This window comes from Accipiter gentilis, chromosome 19 (genome assembly GCF_929443795.1).
Source record: "Accipiter gentilis chromosome 19, bAccGen1.1, whole genome shotgun sequence".
In the NCBI taxonomy this organism is placed as follows: Eukaryota; Metazoa; Chordata; class Aves; order Accipitriformes; family Accipitridae; genus Astur; species Astur gentilis.
Window position 1 is genome coordinate 524,400 of NC_064898.1, and position 18,358 is coordinate 542,757.

An 18,358-nucleotide genomic window follows, 5' to 3' on the forward strand; every position below is an offset into this window, starting at 1 on the left:
GATTTTGAAATAATCCCCTGCTTTTGAAGTAAAATACCCATTTTCTACGCAGGTAGCAGTTGCAATGTGTTGAGTATCTGGGCAAGCCACTTATTATCAACTCCTCTATTGCATAGAGGCTCTTATTCCATAGAGTTGGTCTCTAAATAAATGTTGCAGGCCTTTATCAGATAGTATCTGGACAGGTCTTCATAGTCCTTTCCAGCATGTCTATGTTCCTTAATAGAATTGCCTGTGCCCATGTGAACTAACATTAGCCTCTGAGTTTGTCTGCTTTTAATCTTATCTTCCTCCATTACCTATTAAGATCTGAACTGTGAATCTAATATTCATATTAAGGAGCACTTAATTTTTTCCCAAGAGGGATGCTCAGGCTGTAATTAATGACCTGAAACACAGGCCACAGAGAAGACTAGGCTCTGCACATTTATACTGCTCTGTGAGCAGTCCAAACTTATCGCAAGACTCAATCCCACCTGCTCCTGCAGCAGTTCACAATGAGGAGCTGCTAGGCAGCACTTTGCCCCCATAATCATAGCTGCTGAGTGTTCAGAATTTTTTATTAGCCCAGAGGGGCTAGGCAGAGGCTCCTTGCCCAGCAGCAGGGTGTAACACGTAGCCCATGGCGGTGAGAATGCGCCTTTCCTTGTGTCACAACCAGCACTGGAGGTTTCCTTGCAGTGTTTCCCCAGAGCCAGCCCCGAGGCTGCTGCTACAGCCAGAGATAAAACAGAAAACTCATCCCTGGTCAGGGCCACTCCATAACAGCGTTGTAGGCACAATCAATGAAGCCAGTTTTGCTACAAGTGGGGAGTAGCAGCTGTCTGAAATGAGCATTTCACAGCCTGACCCTCTCTTACTGGGCACCTACATGCATTGTCTGCTTGTAATAAGATGCTATTATTCTCACAATACTTCTGCGCTACATTGCAGTTTGCATTCTGCAAAACAGACCAACTATTTTTGTTCAAACCCAGTTCTAACCATTGTGGCTCCAAATGAAGTCTTGTTTAAAAGAACAATGGTTGAGCTGTAGCCACAGATCACCAGTCGTACCTTTTTAAGAAATCAGAGAAAAAGCTTAAAAAATTCAACCTCAGATTGAGTTGTTAATCATGAATCCAGGAGGTTGTTTTAGAAAGAAGAGGTTTGCTAATGCAAACAGTATGAAAGACCAGCATGAATGCCATGTGAACAGCAGCAAACTCAAAGTAATTGAATGTAATATTAAGGGTTGATATAGTTATTTATAGATTTGAGATCCATTTAAATTCAATGAGAAATGCAGATTTAGAGAGGCAGAGAATTCCAAAGTTGTCATTTATGACTGAGATTAAATGATGGAGAAATTGTATGTGCGTGATAAAGCTTCATGTGGGCCTAATTTGTGTCAATATGGATGCACATGAGTAATTATTTGCATGCAGCCAGGAAAATATAAGCTGTTATGGCAGTGCTAAGTATTGCTATTATGAAAATGTATGAGGAGCTGGGCAATACACTGAAAAAGAATTCTGAAAAAAAAAAAAAGTGGAAAATTCACCATTTTAAAAAGCTTTAAAAACATGTAGACTAGGGGTTTTTTTAATATTAATTTTATTAATTTTGATGTTTGGCAACAAGTTGTTAAAGCTTGCTATATAGACCCATCATTCCAATTCAATTTCATTGGCTAGTAATGATCAGATCTCACATTTTCCTTTCTGTTGATATACATCTTTTTAGGGTAATACATAGAGTAAAGCATACTGTAAAATGTAGGACTTGCTTAATATGCCCATGAAGGCTGGGAAACACTGTTTTTGCTAAATGAGTTTTACCTTGAAATTTCTTATGCAGACATGCCAAAGACATTCCTTGTTCAGGGGCTGGAATTAGACAGACCACATCTGTCCTATTTTAACAAACATATTCCCCTCCACACTCCAAGCCCCTTTCTTTTTTATTGCTAAAACTGCATATCTAAATTGAGCCTACATATCCTATAATTTAGGAAGGAGTCTGGCTTTGTCATTACGAAATGCAGATTCTGCAACTGAAATTGAGGTCTTGCTTCTGCAGAATATGTAAGTATCTAGTTAGCAATGAAATGCCTTAAATTCCGCTGAAGCCAGTACAAGATGACTTGGGACAAGTCAGTAAGTGGGGCTGAATATTCACTAGTGTGCATTTAAATTTGCTTCTAATTGAGTATATGATGATATAAAGAAGTAGCATTTTCTTTAGTGCCTTAACAGAGAGCTCAATTTTTAAGATTGAGAGCTAATTTTAGAAATAAATTCTGCATGTGCTCTTAGTTAAATTCTACTCTTTTTACATTGGGGCAGGAAGCAGTATGTTATTTAGGCATGCTCTAGTTGTATAAGATAAATGAGGATGCCCAGGAAGAGATACAGTCTGAGACTGTGACCTCAGCACATTATGTCGGAGCACACAGCAGGCTGGTTGTGGATGGGAAGGCTAAAGTCCTCTGGCTCTTCTGGGAAGTCTTAGCCAAAGTAATTGTTTCATTAAAAAAAATAAAAAATAAAAGTTGGGAGGTTAGGTTTATAAAAATTCACAGACTTCAAGTAAAAGACCGAACCATAGACTTAGTGTTTCTCTTAGCCTTTCTGAACACGGGTCCTTAGTATATTCACACTTTGTGTGATGAGGAGCCATGGACATTTCCCAAAGCCCAGCTGAATTCCAGGCCAATAAAATCCCCAGCAACACGGCCAGAGTGAAGGCCCAAGGTCCCCAGATAGCTCTTATTTAGCAGCTTGTTATAAATCCCTGCCGACTAAGAATTTTAGTAAATCAGATCTGTATTAATAACAAAGATGTAAATGAGCCCCAAACCAGGTTTGAAAATATTCATTTCACCTGCTTCTACTAATGATCCACATCTTTTCTCTATCACACTGGAGAAACGCATCTTTAAACAAAACCCTCCAGTTAGCACAAGGATACACAGACTTTTGGGCACATAGTCAATTATTAGACTATACCAATCCCTTGGGGGTCCATATTGGGATCAGTACGGTTTAATGTCTTCATCAATGACACAGACAGTGGGATCGAATGCACCCTCAACAAATTTGCAGCTGACACCAAGCTGAGAGGTGCGGTTGACATGCCTGAGGGACGGGATGGCATCGAGAGGGACCTGGACAAGCTCAAGAAGTGGGCCCATGTGAACTCCATGAGGAGGTTCAACAAGGCCAAGCACAAGGTCCTGCACATGGGTCGGGGCAACCCCCAGTATCAATGCCGGCTGGGGGATGAAGGGATTGAGAGCAGCCCTGAGGAGAAGGCCTTGGGGGTACTGGTGGATGAAAAGCTGGACATCAGCTGTCAATGCCTTTGATCATTGTAGAGTAATAATCAAGTAGAACAGCAGCTGGTTCAAAGAATTTTAGTGGGCTTTAGATCTTGCTCAAAAATTGTGTTACTGCATCTAAATGAAAATAGATGGTAAGGCTCTGACACCATGCTAAGCAATGGTTACACTTGGGAAGTATTTGTTTGGGTTGGTTTTTTCCCTTTAAACACTGCAGTGTTCGGGAGATTTGAGTTCACTGGAGTAATGTTTCTTTTTCTCCATCAGTTGCATTGATAATTCTGTTGTTTCTCTGAGCCAAAGTAGGCAGCCAAGATTATTGTTGTTACTATTATTGTAACAACAATACAAAAGTTAGGGCATTTTTCAAAATGAAGCCATTGGAAATAATCCATTTTTGCAAGCAGAGAAAGATAACAGGATCAGGCTGGTTGCAACCATGTAGTCAATTCACAGTCCTTAGAAAGCTCCCAGAATATGCAGCAGTTGTCAGTTAACTTCTTTCTTAGAAGTCAGCCAGGCTTCTTTTAGGGTATGGTTAATAAACAGAGTGGCCTGATTAAAAAACTTTAAACTAACAACTAGAACCCATGGTATACCCACCATCTCCAGTAAACAGATTAATGTGACCCAAAGTCCCTTTGCTGATATCTTTCTATGTATTGAAGACAGTGATGTGTTCAGCAAAATGCACAGTATATCGTCTTGATTCAGAACACAATTTTATGAAAAATGAATTCAAATGTCCAACTAAATAGGGGCCTACAGACACAGTCATCTGTCAAATTTTTCAAAAACATCTGGATACTTATGCACATACTTTGACTATCTTGCCCCAAAGGGGGTTTTTTTTGTGTTTTCTTTTCAGTATGGAAGTTAGTAGCTACTGAAAGAGTCTGTAATGAGACAAATAAGGAGCATTATACCCCAGACCTTCTTTGTACCTCACTAAGTGCTGTTTTATCATTATGCTGTCTACCAGAGCTTTAAACAGAAAAAGGCACAGGGAAAGACAGAGTTTGAAGTGCATTCACAGAGCCTAATATTAGCCTCCAGAAGCTAATCTACCTATATTTTCTTCCAAAGTGAAGAAACAGAGAAGAGAGAAGAGGGAAAGAGGCTTGCCAGACCACAGGTCAGAAATGGTGTTGAAGTTCAGTTGTTTTGACTTACCTTCTGGAGTAAGCGTATCTTACTACAATAATCATAGGAAGAATTTAGGGACATTAGCTTAGGTCTCTGAATCTAGTTACATATGAATTTAAACCCCCCAAAAAGCAAAGTAGGAAGACACAAGCTTAAATCCATGCCTCTGGAATTTTTGCTTAGCTTGGGCAATTCACACCTAATATGACTTACTAGCAAAAAATCATTCAAACACCTTTCAACATTGTCATCTGACATCCTAAGACAGTGCTCAGTACTTATGAGCAAAACTTGTACATGTCCTATATCCGTTGAACTGTGGGTAGAATTAGTCATGCTGGTTGAGAGAGTTAATTGAAATTCCGTCTTTTTCAGTAAGTTACTGATTGACTTTGCTTTTACAAGTCTAAATTATTCATGGAAGAACCTATGAAAATTAATTTCAGCCTCTTGGTTATTTATGAAATGCCCAATGTGACAGCGTGCACCTTGTGATTAATTACTGGAATAGCTTTTGTTACTTCTCAAAAGGACCATTGCAAACTTTTCAAGCAGGAGGATAATGCCAAATACACTGCCTTTTCAAACATCACTTGGGGCTGCAGAATGCCACATATCTATACATACACCAAAAAAATCACTGCATTTCTAGTGGAGATGTGTGTACACAGCTTTGAGCTTATTGACCAGATCTTAGGTGAGACCTGTTGAAAATCTGATTCAGTGTAGACTGATAAACCAGAGGAAGTTACAAATAAATATAAAAATAATGAAGGATGAGTCTCCTTAATACAGCAAACAGCACAAAAATATTCAGCTGTAATTAAGAACCAATTTGAAATGCAGATCAATTGCTGATTAAAAAAAAAAAAAAAAAAAGAAATAATCTTTGAGTTCAAACAAGTGGGCTGTTATCACATGCCCCAAGTTCAGGATGCTACAAAATCTTATCGTAATCCATGCAGTCTTGTTAATTTTAAAAGAATTATTCACATGCTTGAGAAGCATTTCTAGATATGGGAATTGAAATAAATTTAAAAATTCATTAGCCAACACATACCAGCTTACTTTTTCTTAAACATAATAGTGTTTATCAAATTTAGGCTGCTTTATCAGAGGCAAGCTGGCAGAGGGTAAACATCTTGATGCTGATATCCAGCCCTTGAGCTGTGCATATACATAAACCAATTTAAACCTTAAGCATCCTAGCATCCTCTTATTTGAACAGTTAGGTACATGCTCACCTTTCAGTGATACCATACATTTAACGGTATGGGTAAATGCAGTGTTTATAGCTCCTCCTGTACTGGCCCTACGGATTTTGTGTTGTGATACAGTAGGGGATAAAAGACTGAAAAGTACCAGGACGGACCAAGAATTTACAGATATCCTAGCAAGAATGAGTTACCAAATGCTTTGTAGCCTTACCTGCTTTTCAGCAGATGGCACTGTATGAGCATTTGAATAGAATTCCCAAATATGTTTCATATGTAGACATAAATTAGTCCTTAACACTGAAATTTGACATTTTGAGACAAATGTCTCTTTTTTTAATGATTTTTTTGAATCAGTGGGAGAGAGGATAGCAACTAAAAAATAAAGTAATATATCACTGGTTTGGGATACTTAATTTTTATTACTCCATATATATCCAATAACAACATGGTTATTTTAAATTAAACTAAAATGCAATCCAGCTTTTTTCTTGTATCCATAACACTTGACCCTAAAGAAGCTAACAGGCAGCTCTAAATTTACCATACATGAAATTCCATTCTTTCACCTGAAACAAAAACATACCAAGGGACCAGTTCAGGAACAGAGCACGATCTATTAACAGCAATTTTTCCATCAGCTTTTCTGCACTAGCAGCAAATTTGCCTTTTCTGTGGGTTTAACGTGGAACATCCGTAGTGCCCTCCAACTCTCAAGTGTTTCTCTCCACTCCTCCAGCCCAATGCGTGCAATTACCTGAGCAGCAAGCTGTTGGAAAGATTGAGATGAAAGCCAAATATTGATCCAAAGCCCATAGATCCACTGTGTTTATCAATGTGTAAAGGATTTAGACAGTATAGCAACAGGCTTCTGAGAAATGTTTTATAGAGATTGATAGGCTCAATTCTGTTCTCACTTTTGCACAAGACTGGTCAAATATCCAGAAAGAAAATGTAATCCCTAGTTTGACATTATCTCTTCCCATGAAATGCATAGCATACATTTAAGCATCGGGACAAATTACTCTAAAATTCATACTGATTTTATGGGCAAGTTGGAAATAGCCTTTTATTTCTTTTTATGTGTAACTGAATTTTTAGGAATATGTGGTGTCCCTGTAGTTCATTTTTGAGCACCTAGATGCCAGTAGAAATGTAATGAGTGAAACATGATGGAAACCGGTACTTAAACTTGATTTTTATTTGATTTTTTCTTCCCCATTAAGAATGTTGATGGCATGTTGTCCCATGGCACAATCCCCTATCAAACTTCATCTCCTTTTTCTTCTTTTTCTTTCATGTGACGTGGAAGGTGACACTGGGAAAAGAGGAGACAAAGAAATGAACCTGCTTGTCACACCCAGCCAATGGTGAAAAGACAGGGGAGGATTCTGCCGGAAGGGCTCCGCAGCCCAGGAGCTCCCACCGGCCAGGCAGCGGACACCCCGCCTCAGCAAGCCCCTCATTTCCACTTCCATCATCTGTTACTTTGCTGTTTGCTTGTTACAAGGCACACAGGAACTACAGCGCTGGGCACTGACACGGGACCCTAGCCCACTTGGGCACGCCTCAGGGAACCAAAGATGCTAAGTGAAAAGCAGACGTGTCAGAGTTAAAGGTGAAGTGAAGGAACCATCAGGCACAATATTACAGTCACAGAACAACTGAGGCTGGGTTGTTTGAAAGAAATACAAGTTCTGAGAAAAGCTGAGAAGATACATGGTCCTTCTGAATCTTTAGCTGATGAAATTGTTACAATTCATTAATATGGAGTGGATTAGTGAATGTTCTGCTCTAGATGACAGCAATTCTAGACAAATCAAAATCTGAAAACACTTATTTTCCAGGGAAAAAAGAAATTCAAATGTTCAGAGTATCTTTTTTTCCCCAAACCTCACAAACACTCTTAATCTTTCAAAGTTCTTGCTCTTTCCCCTCCATACCATTCTTTTTTTCCAAAGAAAAAGGAATAAAACCTTGAAGCAGCTCAGAATTCAATACCAGCATCATTAGGGTTACAATTATATAGAACATATTAGAAACAGCTATTGAGAAAGAGGGCAGTTTATGGTTACTGCTTTGAGTTAGGTTTTCCTCATACTTTCACTGACTTGTGGACTGTGAAGATAATGCTAGCTCCAGCTGATAGAATAGTGGGAATTCTTTAAACAGGAAAGCAGGCAGATAATGAGAGGAAAGAGTGACTGTCAAAGACCTGCGTGTCCCTTGAGGAATATGGGAATTAAATACTTTGTTAAAAAGCATTTAAGTTTTCATTTGATTGACATACTGTCTATGGCTCTGAGTCAGCACTGCACTTGGCTACTTTCTGTGTGCTTTTACTGAGATCTATAAAACAACAAATGTGCTTGAAGTTCATGAATCACAGCAATGCTGAATTGCTTTCTGTTCTGCATAGAACCCACCACACTTCAGAATTCGGTGCCTGAATGATGAAGCCTGAGTCTGATGAAGTAGGAGTGTGAGACCTAGACATTTGTGAAGAAAGCAGACAGACATCTGAACAGCTTCAAAGTCAAGGGACAAACCTTGCAACCAAATGGATGGATCGTATATTGGGGGATGAGGGTAGGAAAGCTAATAGAAGACTGTGTGAAGTGTCAGAATAATTATGGCTGCTAACACTTATGTAAACCTATTTGCTTGGTGGGTAGACGACATGACAGGGACAGACCAGCTGATTGTCCAGCATAGGCCATAGCGGAATACAGAGTGTTGAATGGAGAGTATATGGAAACACCTAAGAGGTCTTGGTGTGGATAACCAAAAAAAAAAATGGGAACATGCGCTCCTTCCAGAGAAATCATGTTTTGAAGATCGATCACGAACATTTTTCAGTTTGGTTATTTAAAGACGTATAAAACAGTTATAGTGGCATATTATACGTGATAAATTACTTTTTATTTCATTCAGCTTCCATGAGGCATCTATTAAACCTCTCAGTCATCTAAGAAAATCTGGGAATTATCTCACTAAGTGTAAGTGAATAAGCCTCTCTATAATGCAAAGGAATAAACTAACTTTAAGCTCTGATTTGTGTAACTTTCACAATTTATCTATGCAATGTCAGGAAAAAGATGCCAGCCCTCTCCCTGTCAGAGAAAATTATTATTTCTTACGAAAACCTATCCCCTTTTTTCATATACATGCATTCAGCTTAATGTTAGGAACACCAGAAGTACAACAACAGATCAGTCCAGAATACTATCTCAGGCCAGGTATTCAAACCTACTTCTGACAAAAAGTCCCCTTAAATGTAAGTAAATTGAATATAGTTTTGTGCTCGGCTAAAAAAAGATGAAACATATAGGAACTATAAAGGCCATAGTACATTCCAGGAGTCACTAAAAGTACAACATTGCTTTGGCTTTTTCCCAAGGAAATAGAATATGTGCACTCATGCTACGTAACTGTCTACCGGACTCCAACCAAGAGTTCCTGAAATTGTTGGCTAATTTCAGCCAAATTTGAGCACTATGAAGGGTGGTATGGGACACAGAGTTCACATGGTTCATGAGATTAAACAGCAGAGTAGAAGACAAAGACTTTGGCTTGCTGAAGGAAGTCTGCAGTGTTAGATCAGCTATATTATTTGACATCAGATATCTCAGGAAAGACACCTTGTGACCCACACAGTGCCAGGAGTAGGCCGGCTTGGAATTTGTATTTAATTGGGTATTCGCTATTATAACCACAGGTCACAGAAACTCAGGAAACGAAGCTTCAGTCCCCCTGCCCACAGGACTGCCTGCTTTTCAGAAGCCTTTTTTTTTTTTTTTGGCGTCTCTGTATTTGTCCTCCTTTGAAGATACACACTCTCTTACACATTTTAGAAGCCCAGGCCTTTGTAACTATGGTTATCTAAATGTACAATTATAATGGAAAAATCTGCATTTGCAAGGTTCAAAACTGGTCTTACCTCATCGTTCTTTTGAAAACAGATTCTATTCCTTCAGCAGATAATTGTACACCAACAGATTTAAGACAAAAGACCTGTACTTGATTTAGCTATCTCTGTATAAAGGTGTGCAATGAGTTGTTAACAGTGGTAAATGGCTTATTAGTTACGTGATGTAAGTGAGTGAGAGTTTATTACTTGCCCAGAGGTTTGTGCACATTTCCTTAAAATTTTCATTAAAAAAAAAAAAAAAAGAATAACTGTGCTGCAGCCCTTATGCAAAGATCTCTGTTCCTGAGCAAGGCTGCAGTGGGATTATGCGGCAGAAAGGATCTCTAGAGACACTGTGACTGACTCACACCTGCAGCAGCTGACAAGACTGCATATTGCCCTCTAAACACAAGAATTTAATTCAGATTAATACGAAAAGTAGATGCATTTTTTTTCTTGGGAGAATTTCTATGCAAGCAGAGATACTGCCTCAATACAGCTGTCAAAGTTTTAAATTTTATTATCTGTGCAACATTTTACTAGCAACAGAAATCCCCCCAAACCAGTTCTTTTACTCTCTGTTACTTATTCCTGCCTCCAGAATGTCTTTTGAAGGTAATGCCCATTCTTCTTTCTCTGCCTTTAACGTTGCATCCTTATCTGGAAACATAAACCTTTCTTCAGATATTTTAAATTTCTTGTACCAAGAATAGAATCACCCCCAAACACATTGTCCAAACTAGTAGCTGTAACTCTAGTAGCAGTAACTTAAATAATTTTATTGTTTCCAGTGTATTTTAGACACATTGAGGTTAGTTCTTACTGGTCGCTTGCTTTGCAGACATTCTTGCATTCAATAGGGACATGAAGAAAGTTAAGTGCATCATCATCCTGAAAAATGTATTGATTCTGACATCTACGTGAGGAAGGTTGTCCGTTTTCTGCAGCAGATCCTTTAGGATTGATTTAAGTATTATCATAAAGGAAAGTGATTTCAGTTCAATGTTCTTGCCTGTTTTCTTCAGCCACTCACCTCGTCCCCTGCAAGTGAAACCAAATAGCTTTGAGCTTTAAAAGATGGGGACTACTGGAAAAAACACCAGATATCAGAACCTGTCAGAGCAGAGGTCTGGGACTATCAGCCGCTTTTAGACTTGTAGCAAAGTGCAGCTGTGGAGGGTGGTCAGTGTGGCTTCTAAGCTGCTTTGACACCCTATTAAACCTCGGCTGTTAAATGTCCCAGGGTAGTCTTTGACCCTCGATCCTGCTTCTTCCTGATAGTGTTTAGCTGGTGGTAGAGCCTGAGACAGGTCTATCTACACCAATTTGATGTTAATCAATTAAGCTTCACATTTGTCCAGCATCCAGACCTTTTTACTGTGAATCAGCCCCTTTCCAAGTGCAGGAAGGATTTTGGCATTAGCTGTTCTCTGCCCCCTTCTATCCGCCAGCAGATCTCAGAGGGGTCAAATATGGGCAAATACATACACACCTTGCAAGAAAACAAAGAGGGTTTAACTTTGTACAAATACACGTCACACAGTGTAAGAAAACAAACTCACAGGAAACAAAAAAGTAAAGAGCATGTAATGTTCTGGCAGAGCAGTGATTCGTCACTGGGAAACCGCCTTATTTGCAGGAATCCTCACCCACTGGGAACAAGAGGGAGACCAGCGTGGTGGGAAGCTCAGCAGGGCTTGGGGAGGGAACCGTGACCGGCAGGCGCTGGCTCACTGCTTGGCTATGTCCCAAGCTCTGCACTAAGAAAAGTGGGGGAAAGGGAGGGGGAAAACCAGCTCCTCTCCTGACCGGCTTAGGTGTGAACAGCCAGGCTACTGGCAATGCTGGAATAGAGCTGCTTCCACTGCTGCTGTGATTGCTGCCTGCAGGCTGGAAATCAAATATTGCAATTGATTTTTAGGCCAGCTAGAGACCTTTGTCTGTGAGGATATGGCATTTTAAGGAAGGATGTGAAGTCTGACAGAAGGTCAGGCTACCTGTGTTTATGTAACCTATAAATTACAGCAGTTTCCTTCATGCATGGCCTGGGATCTTCTCTCCAAAATGCCTCTCCTCCTCGTCCAGTCTGTGTCTCCAGGACCTTTTGTAAGCCATGTATGAGCGTGAGAGCTTTGAAGGTTTCTCTTACAGCTGTCTCCTCTAATGTCTAGTAATTCTTGTCCCCAGCTAAACAGATACCATAAATGCTGCTTTAACCCTTTTACCCAGAAACAGTGAAAGGACCACCTTTTACCCTACCTACAACAGGGAACAGAGACCTCAGTGAAGATATGCAAGGCTCTGCAGTTTCTGGTCAAGAAATTTAGAAGACAATTTCCTTTTATTCAAACTGTATGGATATGTAGACAGGAATCTTAGAACATTCAAAATTTCAAAGTAAAACTCAGTTTCATGTATGTCCCTTTTAAACCATTTAACCCCCCTCTTTCAACCTCCACCTTACGTTAAAAAGCAAGAGAGTAGTCTGAAAAAATAAACAAGGTTTTGACATAACGAAGACTTTATACATGTGCTTACCTATACACACAGTATTTAATCTCGGTTTCAGTGGAATGCACAGTGGTGTGTAAAGATATACATAAATCTGCAGGCTTGTTTAAATTTGAGCTTTGTAAGGAAACTGTAAGCTAGATAATTTCTATGAGCCACGAACTTTGAAGCTCTTTTTAGAAGGGATAGTTCTGTGTGCGTATACGTAGTCCTGTGGAGGGGGCGCTGTAAAGAGTTGGTGGAAGTATTATTACCAATACGCTTGTAGGAGGCAGGGTCAATTATCTTAGGGGTATACAGGGGTTTTAGTTCCCTTACCCCTGCTAACACCACTTGCTGCAGTCTGATCATGTAATGGCAGAGAAGTTGCATTGTTACAGAGCCGTCACATGCTTTTCATTGCTTGCAGACCTGATAAACCAGTATGGGTGGGTCATTGCAAATGGTTTGTTCCTTGACCCAGAATTATATGGAAGTGCAGCTTTTTATATGGTGTTCCTTTGAGAGAAATGCCCCAAAGCTATTTTTATTGGTTGCAGACAAATTTGATCTGGATGTGAGCTGGAATCTTCACTCCAAATACCTTTCAATTTTTGTGAGGATCTGGATTTGATGTAATTTGGGTCATTGACATGAGACAAATTTGTCAGAGGCTTGTAACGCTGAGCTGAGCTTAAGAATACCTAAAATTGTGCTTTTAAAATTAAACATGGACTGTTTAGCAAGCTCATCCTTTCTTTAATAAATGCAGGATGCTGACTTCTTAGGGGCAACCTCCCTGAGTATATTCAGTAATAGCTTGCTTCAGGACTCCTTTTTTACTCCTTCTCTGTTCTCTGGCCTGTTCCCAAGTGCCTGGACCTCTCCTTCTCAGGCTCCACTGTCAAATATCTCTGATTACTGCCAGAAACTTGTGGCTCACTTTTATTTTAAGAAGGTAATTTTATTTTGCAGTCATTGATGTTTTTCTTGACCTTTTCTTCTTTCCTTAGGATGGATTAACATGTTGCTTTACAAAAAAAGGTGAATGGAAGATGGATACTAATAACTCTAAAGTGTGTAATATGTCATATGATTTATTCAGCACAGTGCACTTTCAAAATTAATTATACCTAACAAGTAACTAAGACTGATGGGGTTCATGTGTGGGACTGAAACTAACAGATACAAAAGCAACGGTTTTTCAATGACCTGAAATTTTAGTACAATGACTTATTTGAGAGTAAGATCTAAAACCCCCCACAAGGAACAAAGTTGAATGCCATTAATTTGAAGAAATTATGCCTTTGGCTGCTTTTTCTGGAACGTTTTTATCAGAGTGCCATTATATCACTATTTTCTTTCAGAAATGGGCCTGGGGAATATAGGATTTTTATTCACTATTTGTGTGGGCTTTATATGGAAAGATTCAATATGAATTACGATTGACATCATTAAGCCCCTTTTGTATCTAGGATACCAGTACATCCTGAATATTTGTGATTGAAAGTACTCACTATCCTGAACAAAATTCGGTTAATAATTTATTTGGGTATACACATTGATTCCAATTAGCTACATTGGACTCTTCTAAATCCAGCCTGCAAGTCATGAGTGTAGTGAATGACATGTGGAAAAGATGGGCCAAAAACATCGCTATCAATCACATGCAAAATAACGTGTTTCTTCAGGGCTGCAAGCAGTTCTGACTGACTCAGTAAGATTTAAAGATGGATCTATCTCAGCAATGTGTGCTGTTTGCTAAAGACCACTGTAAAGTAGCAAAGAGAAATACTTTTTAAAGTAGGCAGCCTAAACTGTTATACTGCTGGACTGAGAAAAGCCAGCTGTACCTCCTTTGAAACTATAGTGACTTACGCTGGATGAGACAAACCAATAAGAATTAAGTTAATACAAAGATAGCATTCTTTGCTTACGGGCTGTGGCAAGCACCTCTGGCTCCTAGATTCACAGCCCGCCCTCCCGCTTGCCGCGGTTAGTGGAGCCAACAGTATCAGCAGAGGTTGCCGAAGACCTGACGTTTTGTCTCCAGCCAACTTGACCTACAGCTGGCAAGTCTGGGAAATTTTACCCACCTGCAATGCTGCAAATTCATGGCACAGAAGAGAGGACAATAAATTCAAAAGAAATGGAGAGAGAAAAGTTGGGGGTGAATTTAAATATTTGGGTCCAGGTGATACCTTATGTATATATATATATATCTTAAATATGTGTCTCAGCTGAATGCTAGAGGCATCTGTGCTCTGCTTCAGTGTTCCTGTGGGGCTGCAAGTCTGTTCAGAACTGCCCTGTCTGAGCATCTCAGTCTTAGCTCACTTCACACCAAATCCTCCCTGGTCTTATCCACCAGATGATTTCCAAAGACTCTTTACATGGAGTGGCAGGATCAAGGTCTGCAGTCAAAATGGCAGCAGATTCTTTTTTCTTTTAAGACTGATGGAAGAAATAAAACTCATCATTTACATCACAGCCCTGACCCAAGCACTGGGAGACTAGAGTTGAAATCATAATTTAGTTAACAAACTCAAAACTATGCTTTTGAACTTCTGTCATGGTTTAAGCCCAGCCAGCAATTAGCACCATGCAGCTGCTCACTTGCTTCCCGCCCCGCCCAGCGGGGTGGGGGAGAAAATCAGGAAAAGAAGTAAAACTTGTGGATTGAGATAAGAATGGTTTAATAGAACAGAAAAGGTGAAACTAATAATGATAATGATAACACTAATAAAATGTAATAAAATGCAACAGTAATAATAAAAGGATTGGAATATACAAATGATGCACAATGTAATTGCTCACCACCCGCTGACTGACGCCCAGTTAGTCCCCGAGCGGCGATCCCCCCACCTCTGCTCCCCCCAGTTTATATACGAGATGTGACGTCCCATGGTATGGAATACCCCTTTGGCCAGTTTGGGTCAGGTGCCCTGGCTGTGTCCTGTGCCAACTTCTTGTGCCCCTCCAGCTTTCTCGCTGGCTGGGCATGAGAAGCTGAAAAATCCTTGACTATAGTCTAAACACTACTTAGCAACAACTGAAAACATCAGTGTGTTATCAACTTTCTTCTCATACTGAACTCAAAACACAGCACTGTACCAGCTACTAGGAAGACAATTAACTCTATCCCAGCCGAAACCAGGACAACTTCAAAATGAATGAAATGTAGCTTCAGTTGCACCCTAACGGTTTGAGCACACACCTCAGAGAGAAAAGCACTAGATTTTGTTTTTCTAATCATTTTATACATTACAAATTATCACACAACCACATTATTAAAAAAACAGACAATGAGTGATAGGTTCCATACTCTCAAGTCGGTACATGTGCTTGAACTAAGAGAAAAAACCAAAAACAATCAAACAAACAAAACCAATCCAACCAGCAATGTTCTTGAAGTTCCATTTACCAGAGAACACTTGTCCTGTGAGGACACAATTATATTCCCCCAAAAGAATTGCCCACCCATTCGGACAACAAAAAGGAGGTGATCTCGTCTGCGTGGGTACTAAAGGACCCCGTTTTCTCTCTTTGTCTCTTACTAAAACTGTGTCCTAAGATGACATAAAACTCCAGCATGTCATCATATGAAAACAGAGGCTTCATACTAAGTAGAGTCTATTGTCTTAGCAGCTGAAACTGCAGAACAAAAAACCCAACCCCCACATCAAAAGAACAAGATTAGAATCACAAAGCTGAGTATTCAAAAGCAGGGAAGTGACAGAATGAAGATTGCCAGAATTGTCTTTTTAACAATTTTGTCTGTAAGTATATGACTGCACATTATTGAAAGGTCACCAGCCTTCATTTCTTGCACAAGGGTGAATAGTTACTATATTCAAATTAATAAGCAGTTATGCTTATTTTCTTCTTATTGTTGTGTAGATAGCTCCATGCCCTAATACAATACATTTTGAAAACTTCAGAGCAGTAAGAGGTGATATTAACCTCAGTTTTATGGCTCTGGAACTAAGGTATGAAGAAAATGAGATGCAATATTTTCACTAATTTCAATTTGGAAATAATTAGAAGCTCATTTTTCAGAGCATATGAGCTTGTACGACACATTTTATATGTGACAACTTCATTTGCAATTGCCATTGACTTAATCTATCTGAAAATCAGACCTTACTGTCTCACATTAGATACACAGAAAATGAGAAACTTGCAGTTTTTAGTTTTCCATGAAAAGTTTAGGTGAAATGACTTGCCCAGAACTTCCTGTGCACATTATGGAAAAGCTAAGGATGATACCACATTTCAAGGGCAGCACCAGGAAGGTCTGGTTAATGCTGGGAGTAATTAAGCTAGAGGATGGATTCTTTGGAGATTTAACTACTAAAATCATTTTCTCTTGATCATGTGCAAACTGTGATCTTCATAAAATAACAAAAAGCATGCCCTTACCATAAAAATCCCCCAGAACATCTCATCTGCCATTGCTGCAAAGATTGTGGTGTCTGGAGAAGTTCTTACCGTATTGTTAATGGACATCCTTCAGCTTTGTCTCTCAACATTGCTGAAAGATTTTGTTTGAAATACTTAGCCAGCTTGAGTCAAACACCTAGTGAGGAAAAAAATTTAATCTTTATGAATGATGTATATCAAAGTTTTCTGGTAACATTTTCATTTCATGCACATAGTGTGTGAATTTATGTTAATTATATAGAGAAAAATCTGCATCCAACAGAAAAATTGGCTACAAATTTTCTTTATTCTTAAATAGGGAAACTCCTTTCCCATTACATTTCTAATACTGAATGCTGAAAAGAAACTTTAAAATAATGTGGTTTGTTACATAAAGTAGAAATTACTTTTGTCTTTTTTTTTTCTTTTTTTCTTTTTTTTTTTTAAATTAAGGAATGACCATGTTGCATTTACTAATTTCATCGCAAGATAGGAAACTGGAATCCTTTTGTCAAAGCACACATGAAAGAGATATAGAAAGCAAATGCATACTGAACTGGACACTTCTGGCCTCCTTACGTTGTTCTCATTTTACACCGTTGCAGCTGAACTTCATTTGAATATGGAGCTATTCCATGGTGACATACATGAAAATAAGAGGAGAACTGGGATCTTCCTCCACGGTTTAATTCTGTGCTTCCAGAAAATGATGGATATGAACTTCAGAAGCACATTAACTGTAAAAGTCAGTTTACTGAGAAAATATTAAATAATTTAAAAATCAAGAGGTTTTTTTGTCACAACAAAACAGCTATTAGTGTAGTCAGATCACTCATGCAGGCCTGAGAGAGTGCATGTGCTATCTGGTAATGGCAAACATATTATTAATGCATACAACTTGTCTGAGTACATAATAGCTGTCACCTTATATTTAATCTGCGTCATCAGTAGACAAAACCACACACTGCTTTTGAAACAGCTAATTCAGGTTAGCTATCACTATGGAAAATTGTAGTTGAGGCAGAAGAAAATCAATTTTACCTCCATGTCAATAAACATAGTAAAGCTTAGACTCTTCCCTGACATGGTCCCACAGCTCCTTTACCAGCCAGTGACACAGAACTACCCAGTGTGCTGGCTTCATCTCCAGACTGATAGTAATTTAAGAGCACCTGCTACATAGCTTCGTTTAGCTAAAAGAAATGACCTTGTGTCTTGACAGGAGAGCACCCTGGTCCTGAAACAACATCAGGAAATCATGTATCTGTTGACTGAATTCCTGACACACCACATCTTCTTTAAACATGCCGAGGTTTCCCTAAAGGCATCTCATTCTGGTCCTGGTGGGAACGTGCCTTGCTGGCAACAAAGATCTGAGATTTTTACCATGCAGAAGATTATATCTGGGCTAGTCACTACAAAGTCCACCTATAATTAAGGAAAATAAAACCAAGCTGCCATAAGTGTCAATTTTTTCTCCACTGACAAAGGTAACCTAGGGAAAATAATTCAGATGTTAAATGTTGTAGAAGGCTAAAGTTAGTGAAGATGAACGCCACCCACAGTGATAAGACACTGTAAATAAATCATTTATGTCTGACAAAAGATTTTTATTCCAATTACATGAAAAACACAGGAAAGAATTTATTCAATTACTAAGGTTATCCAAGATGAGAAAAAGCAGTTAAAAGTCAGCTGCAGATTTAACAAGCTTACACCTTTCTGTTATTTTCCCTACACATGTATGTATACTGAAAATAAAATGGACAAATTTATTGAGCATTTCAATCATGAACTTCTGAAATGTGCTTTTAGAGAATAAATAGTAATTTGACTTGCTTAATAATAAAAGAG

The 18,358-nt window shown here is 39.0% G+C and overlaps 1 long non-coding RNA gene across 1 annotated transcript; it reads right to left on the reverse strand.

Moving 5' to 3' along the window:
* Positions 1 to 6,646: 6,646 nt before the first annotated feature.
* On the reverse strand, positions 6,647 to 17,213 carry LOC126048482 (uncharacterized). Its single transcript, XR_007508868.1, has 3 exons — positions 17,057 to 17,213; positions 16,574 to 16,661; positions 6,647 to 7,000 (listed from the first exon to the last, which is right to left on the reverse strand). It is a non-coding gene; the product is annotated as an uncharacterized LOC126048482 (long non-coding RNA).
* Positions 17,214 to 18,358: the final 1,145 nt, after the last annotated feature.